Source organism: Pteropus vampyrus, unplaced genomic scaffold (assembly GCF_000151845.1).
Source record: "Pteropus vampyrus isolate Shadow unplaced genomic scaffold, Pvam_2.0 Scaffold177, whole genome shotgun sequence".
NCBI classification, from domain to species: Eukaryota; Metazoa; Chordata; class Mammalia; order Chiroptera; family Pteropodidae; genus Pteropus; species Pteropus vampyrus.
The window spans coordinates 3,709,420-3,718,604 of record NW_011888958.1 but is presented as its reverse complement, the minus strand read 5'-3'; the positions used below and the strand labels follow the sequence as shown (position 1 = coordinate 3,718,604).

At 34.6% G+C, this 9,185-nt stretch overlaps 1 protein-coding gene across 15 annotated transcripts in view; it reads left to right on the top strand.

Moving 5' to 3' along the window:
• The window catches only part of SIPA1L1 (signal induced proliferation associated 1 like 1), a 348,029-nt gene that overhangs the window by 149,799 nt on the left and 189,045 nt on the right, over positions 1–9,185 (top strand). The window contains exon 1 of one of the 15 annotated variants that reach the window (XM_023537066.1): positions 2,200–2,220. The exons of the other annotated variants lie outside the window; for them this stretch is intronic. The gene's annotated coding sequence lies outside the window, so the exon portion shown is untranslated. Of the gene's footprint in view, positions 1–2,199; positions 2,221–9,185 lie in introns of those variants that run through there. 15 annotated transcript variants of the gene reach the window in all.

The following is a 9,185-nucleotide window of genomic DNA, read 5'->3' as shown; positions in this document are numbered from 1 at the left end:
ATGTAGGTTTGGAATTATTGGAAAACTTTCAAGGCCTGTTGAGTGGTGTAAGGCTGCTTATGTCTCTTTCAGGCTTTACTTTTCTGCTGTTGACATGTCTGATTCTGGTAGCGGTCCTACTTTCCATTCCTTTTCTGGTTTACTGTTTTTTTGAAATGATCATGAATAACCCTGTTAGAATTGTGTTTGAAAAAGATTAGTGAAGTGCCTTTTAGTTAATGCTGCAGGAGCTCTTCTAAGTAAAGTACATAAACTCTGTAACATCTGTTTTAGTGCTTCTCAAACTGGAGATGTGAAATTGCTATGTGGAGGTCTGTAAATGTGAATCTGTATATGCACCAAGCTTTGTTTATAGGCTGAATAAACAGTATAACTTGTAATATATGTTCTGTTTTGCACAAGTAATGTGGATGCTGCTGAGCAACCCTGGATTCATTGTAATAGGTTTTTGTTGTTAAATGTAATTTCTCTGCCAACTTTTTTGCTGCTTTCCTTTTCCCTGGCCATGGTGGGGTGAATGGAGGTTGTCAGGTGGAGCTTTTCTGATAAGTTAGGTATTGCTGCTCATGACGAGCCAGGACAGGATGAAATATGATTTTTAGTTTGTGCTGTTTAACCATAGGTCGATGGTTAACCAGATGTTCTTTACAAGACTTTTTTTGCTGGTATAGTATGACATATTTTTGTTAAAAGTTCTTTTATGAAAGTTAGAATACTTGTAAGGTCTTTGAATTCTTCAAACAAGAGGGCCTCTATGAATTATTACTGATACCAACTTAAACTAAACTAAAAGTGACAAGAAAAAGTATTCCTCAAATCATTGTTGCATAACTTAAATATTTAAATCATGGGTTGCAGGGTTAATTCTTTTCCCATATTCATCATGTCATTTTGATGCATTTGTTATAAATAAAACTTGATTAGTGGCTTGGTGATTTAACACAAGGTTATAAAAATAGAAAAGGAAACTGTTCCCATGTATGTAATTTATATAAGCACAATGTCTGCTTCTGTATTCTTGATCAGATTTTTACTTAAGTCTCTAAAGTACTTTGCTGCTTTGCATGCCTCATACTGTCAAGCAAATTCTTCAAAGCATATGTAATTATATCATAATATGATAATTTATTATGCAGATATCATATCTTAAATTATCAATCTAATAGCTTTATTTTCCTCAGTTATTTTTGGTTCTCCTTTCAGGATGTGAAATAAGACAGTGATTCCTTCTATAGAAATTATCTAAGGAGAAGTTTAAGAAAAATGTTGTTGATGTACTAAATGATCAGCACCCTGATTTTCGTTATGAGATATTCTGGCATGTTATTTATTTGTGGGGCCTTTTTATCACATTTACTTGGATTCCCAAATTTTCTCATGATGTTCAAGTAAAACTTATCTTTAAGAACTATTGTTCTAAATTGCTCGAGAGTAGAAATTTAAAATGTCCCTGACTAGGAGGTCATTAAAATGAGATGTGCCTCACCAGAAACCAGTTCCTAAACATTTCACACTAAAATGACCCCTGAGAAGTTTTTATTGAATAGTTCTTTACACTTAATTTGCTAGAAGTTAAAATCTTTGTATAAACTTATTTAAAATGATCAACTTTATGTTATAAACATGCCAATATATTAATGGAAAGTAGTCTAAATGCTCTCATTTTTACATTTGGGGAGTAAGTTTGAATCCCATTGAAATTAACCAGAAAGAAAGAAATTGATAAGTCGAACGACATTAAAATTAAGAATTTCTCTTCATTAAAAAACATTGGTAAGGGAGCGAAAAGGCAAGCCACTCAGTAGAAGGTATTTGCTATATGTAGATATAGATATGTAGATATAGATATATCTATCCAAAAGGACGCATATCTAGAATATATAAAGAATTACAAACCAGCATAAACCAGACCCTCCATTCCCTCTTACCCTTCCCCTGGCCAAAGACATAGACTTGAATGGGTAGTTCTCAAAAGAAGACACCCGGGGGTCGGGGTAGGGTAGGGGGTGAGACACTCAGTTGGCCAATAAGTCTTTTAAAAGGCTTTCAAAATCATTTCTTATAAGAGAAATGCAAATTAAAACCATAATGATATAATATTACATTCTCACCAGAATAAAAAAAGACTGATAATTCCAAGTGTGGAGCAACTGGAACTTACCCCTCCGCTAGCGAGAGTATCAACTGGTACAAGCTTCGATCCAGCAATTTTACTCTTAGGTACGTACAGACAACAGAAACACATGTGTTCCCCAAAGAACACGTCCAAAAATTATTTGAACTAATGCCAAACTAGAAAAAAAAATCAAATGTTCTCAATAATAAATGAAAAGATACATTGTGTACATTGTGGTATGTGCACATAATAATACTACTGCTTTCTGTTACAACATAGGTAAGGTTCACGGGATCCAGTGAAAGAAGACAGCATACTCTGTGACCTCATTTAAGTAAATTGCTTTTCTTGTGCTGTAAAATGGTCAGTTTAAAAACAGGCAGAACCAGTCTATGGTGCTAGAAGTCATCATGGTCACTGGTTTTGGAAGTTACATAGGTCCCACGAGAGTGGCTCTGAGGTATTGGTGGTACTTTCTTGATTGCGTAGTAGTTACATGGGTAGGTTCACTTTGTGCAAATTCTGAAAGGTGTACACTTAGGATTTGCATACTGATATGTATATTTCAGTTTTTAAAAAAGTTTATATTAAAAAAAAAAAACCATTGAATCTACCTTTTTTTTCCTTCTGCATGTTACATCCTGAAATGAGAATGAGTAATTTGAATTCTTTGTCATAACTGTACTTAGAAACCTTTTTATGTTCAAGGACTGACGCTTTTATTTGGTTATTTTGGTTTTACTATTTCTTTCGGGTTCCTGGACCCAATTCCACTGTGGGGGTGGGGTTCTCTACACTAACAAGCAACTCTGGACACCAGCTTGGGTGTTCTACGTTTCAGCTCAATTCTGATGCCTCTTTAACCTGGAGATTCCGTCAGATTCCACCTGCTAAGGATTCAATCCGACAAGACTGCCCTCCGCCCCTCATACACTTCAAACGCCATCCACAAATCTAGGCTGTTACCTGTACTTCTGACCTACTGGCTGGAAATCAAAGGTTCCCACAGCCACCTCCTTGGGTTTGATTAATTTTCTAGAATGGTTCACAGGACTCAGGAAACCCATGTACTCACTAGATTACTGATTTATTACAAAAGATATTAAAGGATACACATCAAAAGCCAGATGAAGAGATGCATAGGGCAAGGTATGAGGAAGGGATGCAGAGCTTCCATACCCTCTCCTGGCATGCAGCTCTCCCCAAATCTCCACACATTCACTGGTAGGGGAGCTCTCCAAGCCCTGTCTTTTTGGATTTTTCCGGAGGATTCATTCCATAGGCACTATTGATTAAATCACTGGCCATTTCTCCCGCCTTGTTCCCTTCCTGGAGGTTGGGGTTGGGGGGTAGGGTGGGGATGAAAGTTCCAACACTCTAATTACATGGTTGGCTTTGTTGGCAACCGGCCCCTATCTTTAGTTGCTTTCCAAAAATCACCTCATTAACTTAAGTAAGAGACACCTTTAAACTCTCATCACTTAGGAAATTCCAAGGGTTTGGGGAGCTGTGAGCCAGGAACCTGACTGAACAAAGACCAAAAATATATGAGAAATATATATAATTGGTTATCTGAATGACTAAATATATAATTTGTATAAATCTCAGTATTGTACTATTATGAGGATCTTTGTGATGTGTGACTATTTTAAACAGTCAGAAAAAATTTCTTGACTGTTAGGTTAGGAATAAACTACAGTGGGCTTATGAAATATGAAATGTCAATGTTTAAAAAATGTTACTGAGAACTAAAATAAGGTGCTGATAAGGTCTTATTACTAGTGATCCTGTTAGTCCAGAGAGACTATTTTTCACTTGCAGTAACGTAAATCTAGTTATGGCCTAATATATTTCTTAGCTAATAGAATTTTATCACCTTTGTGTTCTCATAGCACTTACCATATTCTGCCACATGTTAAAGTTCTTTATATTTCTTTCCCCTGTATACCATAATTTTCTTAAGGGCAGGTACTGTTTTTTAATGTCTGCTAACAATGCATTGCTTATATTAAATAATCAGAACATGTTTTTTAAAAAGAATAAAAATCAATTAGCAAGTAAAAAAAAATGTTGATTGTCTTTACATTTTATAGAAGACAATGATAAAATCCTGGAAATTTGGAATTCTGTTGCATATTCCCCTTTTATATAAGACAAAATTAGTTGCAATTTCTTGAGTTATGATCATGTAACATCTATCCTGGTTTATGGTATTGAAATTTCATAGCCATCATACCTGTGACCTCTATTGAAAAAATGTGCTTAACATATGTCAGCACAATGAACTTGGCATAACTTTAGCCTCAAATAGTGTAGATAATATTAAAAGTTGTAACACCTGGAGTTATTATGTTTGGTAGTACAGCCCATGTTATCTGAAGAGCAGTACGTGTGACGGTGCTTTGTAAATTACAAAGATATGCAACTAGAAGGTCATGAATTTTCTGGCGTGGTACCTGTTTTGGTTTTGATGCTTAACCCATGTTTATATTCAGAATTACTTTAAAATGTTTTGTAAGTAAATCATTGGCCTGATTTAAGTTGATTATGCTGAAGAATCATTTTAAGATGCTCTTTTCATCGATTCAATTATCTTCTGTATTTTCAGTAGTATAGACAGGGGCATAATAAATTTATTGGCTGGCAAGTTTGGTTTCCTTATTTGTAAAACATGAAAAAGGTGTAGAGCATTGCAGTCTGGAGTGGCTTATTGTTGTGATCATGATAATTTCCAAAGGTGTTTGATGCTGTAAATGTTTCATTAAGTATTTCTCTTTAAACTTGTATCTTGACAGATAAACCATTAGTTGAGGTCAAAACGCCAATGAAATTGCCAATAATAATTGTTACTATGCATAGGTACAATATTACAAACTGTGTTGTAATATTATATATATAATATACTTTGTTTATTTTGGAATAATTTTAGATTTACAGAAAACCTGTAAAGATGTGAATATGCATTTTAAATTGCCCTAAGTGATAGTTCCTTAATTAGAATTTCTATTAAAGTTTAATATTTTAATAAAAACTGCCCTTACCTCTGATTTTTGTTTAAAAAAGTATTTTGTTTAAAAGTATATTATGGTTTAGTTGTCTTTTTCCTTTAAATATCAGTTTTCCTGCATTGTAAAATGGCTATCAATTTCATGGAGAACTGTGAACATATATGTATCTGTGTGATTTATGTTCTTTATAAGCATGAATAAACTTTATTAGATCAGGACCATGGGAATCATTTAATTTTAGAATCAGAAATCTGCTTGGTGAAATGTTCACAGGTCCATGTTTTTGTAACATAAAGTAGTTTAAAATAGCGTGGGCCAAGTTTATAGTCTCCTCTCCTCTTTTTTATTGTAGTTATATAGTAACATGAGAGAATAGTTTGTAAGGATAGAGATACCACATTTTGTTGAATTTAATATGCTTTCCATTGTAAGACATTCTATGTATCATTAAGAGGTAAAAAACAGCCTTTTAAACTATGATACAGTGCTAAGATGCCACTGATTATAAGTTACATCCTGATTTTAGCGATGTTGAAATAAAGAAAAATGTGAATTTTAGATGTATGCAAAACAGTCATCACTCTAACCCAGTTATTTTATTAGGGGTTTAACTTAGAACCTCTAGCTTTTTTAGAAGTCAATGTGAGGAATCTTCTGTTTGAGTTGTGTTGCTTGCTTTTATGCTCAAATACTGTGTGAGACCTGTCCTAATAAATGTTTCTTATTTTAAGAAGATATGAAAATTTTCATTGATGTATCATTTCTGTAGATAAATTTTAGTGCTTTTCAGGGACAGAGAATAAATAGCTAAGTTCTACTCTGTGCAACTTGAGTCTTTGTGCCACGTGGCCTCTAAGAGACATTTCATCGTGTTCCTTCTCTTGAATTTTCAATTTTTCTCTTTCCTGATTATTCACTCTCCTAAGCTGTAGACTAAAAAAAAACTTTTCCCAAGCCTGATTCTTCCCCAAACTACTACATTTCTCTCCTCAGATTAATCAATTCTTCGCACAATATTTATGTCTCTACTGTTCTGTTGAAACTGCTGAGATCCCCAGGAGCTTCCTAGTTTTATCTCATTTGTTAAAACTCATCTTTACTGTTCTTGCATTTGGCGCTTCCAGCATTCTCTATCTTCTCTCCTTAGCACGATAGCTACAGGTTTTGTCTCTGCCAATTTTATAATCCTGTGATGCCAGATTTTCTCCCCGTTTCACCTATCGTATTATTAAAAAAAATATTGAAACATGGAAGAAACACTCCATAAATCTATCATGCCCATATATTACTGATTATTTACACTTTTTGAGTATTTCCATCCTGACTTGACCACATGCAAACACATCTTCCTTTGTTCTGTTCTGTTCTGTTCTTTTTTCTTTTTTTTTCCCTCTCCTCTCCTCCCCTCCCCTCCCCTCCCCTCCCTTCCTTCCCTTTCTCTCTCCCTCCCTTTTTCTTTTTCTTTTCCTTTTCTTTCTCTCTTTTTCTGTTCCTCCCTCCTTCCCTTCCTTTCTTTTTTTTATCTAGTTGTAATCTTGCTAGATATATTATTTGATTTTCTACGTTCACATGATATCAGTTATTTTCCCATGGTCCATATGGTCTTCTTTATTGTCACATTAAAGGACAATAACTTATAGATTATAATGGTGGACTATAATATTTCTGTTGTTCGACAGTTCACTCATTTCCAGATTCTTTATCTCTTTTGTTTAAAATACACTGTAGCAGAGTATATTTTCATTCTTATAACCGTTTGCTTCTGTTGTATTATTTATGTAAGGTCCACTTTTAGGCATGCCATTGATTACAAGAGTTTTGAGCATTTTGCTAAACGTTACTTACTTTTAAAGGTGTTATTCCAATTTATAGGACCACAAGCAGTTTTAATTCAGGCTTCTTAGCATCACATGTACAAAAATTATTTTGCTAATTTAATATAGTTATAAATGTGCAGAATATAACTTACTTTGGTACTTTGATAGCTCTAAAATGATGATTGTTTCACTTTTGTTTTAATATTTCTCGATTGTTAATGAGGCTGAGCATTTCCATTATGTTTAATATTAAATTGATTCCTTTCTCTGTTACATAGAAATTTGGAGAAAACCCTGGTAACTTTTTGTTAACTGGCCCGTTTTGTTGTTATGGTCATATGAGTGATTCTCTTACATGCAGCAATTTTAGGAATTTCTATTGTTGAATTGTGCCTATTATTTTTTTCTGCCTCTGCCTTTTATTTGAAAATGCTTTTAACATGTAGGATGAAACTTAAGTAATATAGATATCGTGTGATAATTCCAGTCAATGAAAAATGGTCTTCAAGAACTTGGTGACATTTATGTTGACAGTAATTAAGAGACACATATTTCTCTATTAACCTTAACCAGTTGTAGTAGTTTCATGGGTAGTTTAGACTTGATTTTAATAAAAATGGACTCATTTCTTTCTGTAGCACTAGTCTCACAACTGAATGGGTTTTTGGTGTAACCTGTGCACCATCAATTTAACTCATTTTGAAATCTTTCTCGAACCTCTCACTCCTTGAACTTGCCTTTCACTTACTGTTACTTACCGTTACCTTTCTTTTATGGACATGAATTACAGGTATTTCCTAAAGTTCCATCCATAGTTACTGTCTCCTTTTATACATTCTTTTTCATGAGCTCAACTTCCTTCCATTTTAACTTATTTCAAACCCACCTTTAAACCACAATTTGAGCCCTGGCTTCTCATACCAGCCAGAGGCCCATATTTTTTAATTCTTTTCTTGACTCTGTCCTTCTACAGCAGATTCACAAGCTCAAGTGCCTGGCCAACAATGTGAATGAGTAAAAGCAGGCCTTAGGGTAAGAAAAAATATTTTTCTACACTAAGAAAAACAAGAGAGTAAGTGGAGCGATAAATGGCCACTGACATAGGCTCCAGGGTCAGGAAGACAGTATTGGGGACAGTGAAGAGCATAAGGCTGCAGGCCCCATGCAGGCTCTTTGGCTGCAGCCATTGTTGCTGTTTGGGAATATGGGCGCAAAGTGATCAGGTCTCCTAGCTTTTCAAGAAGAGCTGTAAATTATGACTTGCATATTAAATAACCTGAACTTTAAAGGAAGGGCAGGATTTTTGTAAAACACTATGTGGGCCAAAGAAAATATGCCTATGCACCAATTTTAATTTACAGGCTCTTGGTTTACAACTTCATCCTGTAAAGGCACTTTAAATTTTGTGTTGTGTTATCATCAAATATTCCTGCATCTCCCATTTCTCTCTCTCTCTTTTTTTTTTTGTTCATTTACTGGGAGAACCATCCACCCAGTTATTTAAGCTAGGACCTTCTAAATCTTCGCTGACACCTTCTTACCCTTACTTCTTAATTTTGGAGAGAGATCTAGGTCAGGGAAAAAGCTTTTTATGAACTGAAGAAGATTTGAACATGCTTCTAAGAAGAAGGGAGGAGGCCAGGAGAGGGAATAGTGGACAGAGCCCAGTGTGTTCCCTGTGGATGGCATCCGGGACATTGAATCTAGCTGCAGACCTCCATGACCTGATGCACATCGACCCTTCATACTTTTATTTCCCAATAATCTTGTTTTAACCCCAGATAATTATTTTTTCTTTTTGGTGGATGTCATATTTTCTTGACTTTCTTGGGGAAATTTATTATTCTTTTAAATACTTTTTTTGTTTGTTTTCCCATATTAATTATTTTTTCTTAGGAGTTCTTGAATTTGATACTTCTTTTCATGTTGTTGATTTTCCTAGGATGGATACTGATGTGTAGGGAAGGTAAAACTTTTCCTCTGCCCTCTTAGAGTCTCTGACTGGGCCTGAGAAGTCAGTTGACATAGAAAGATTACAGGAGAAAAGCCTATAATTTATTTATTTATTTATTTTAACATGTACTTGGGAGCTTTCACAGGAAAATGAAGACACAGAAAACCTAAGTATTTATGTATTAGGTTGAACAAAGACTGGTCATTGTGAAAAAGTAGCTAAAATACATGGGGAGGCTGAAGGAAGATAATAGGGTTATTTTTAAAAGGTTTATTTGTACAGATTTTTCT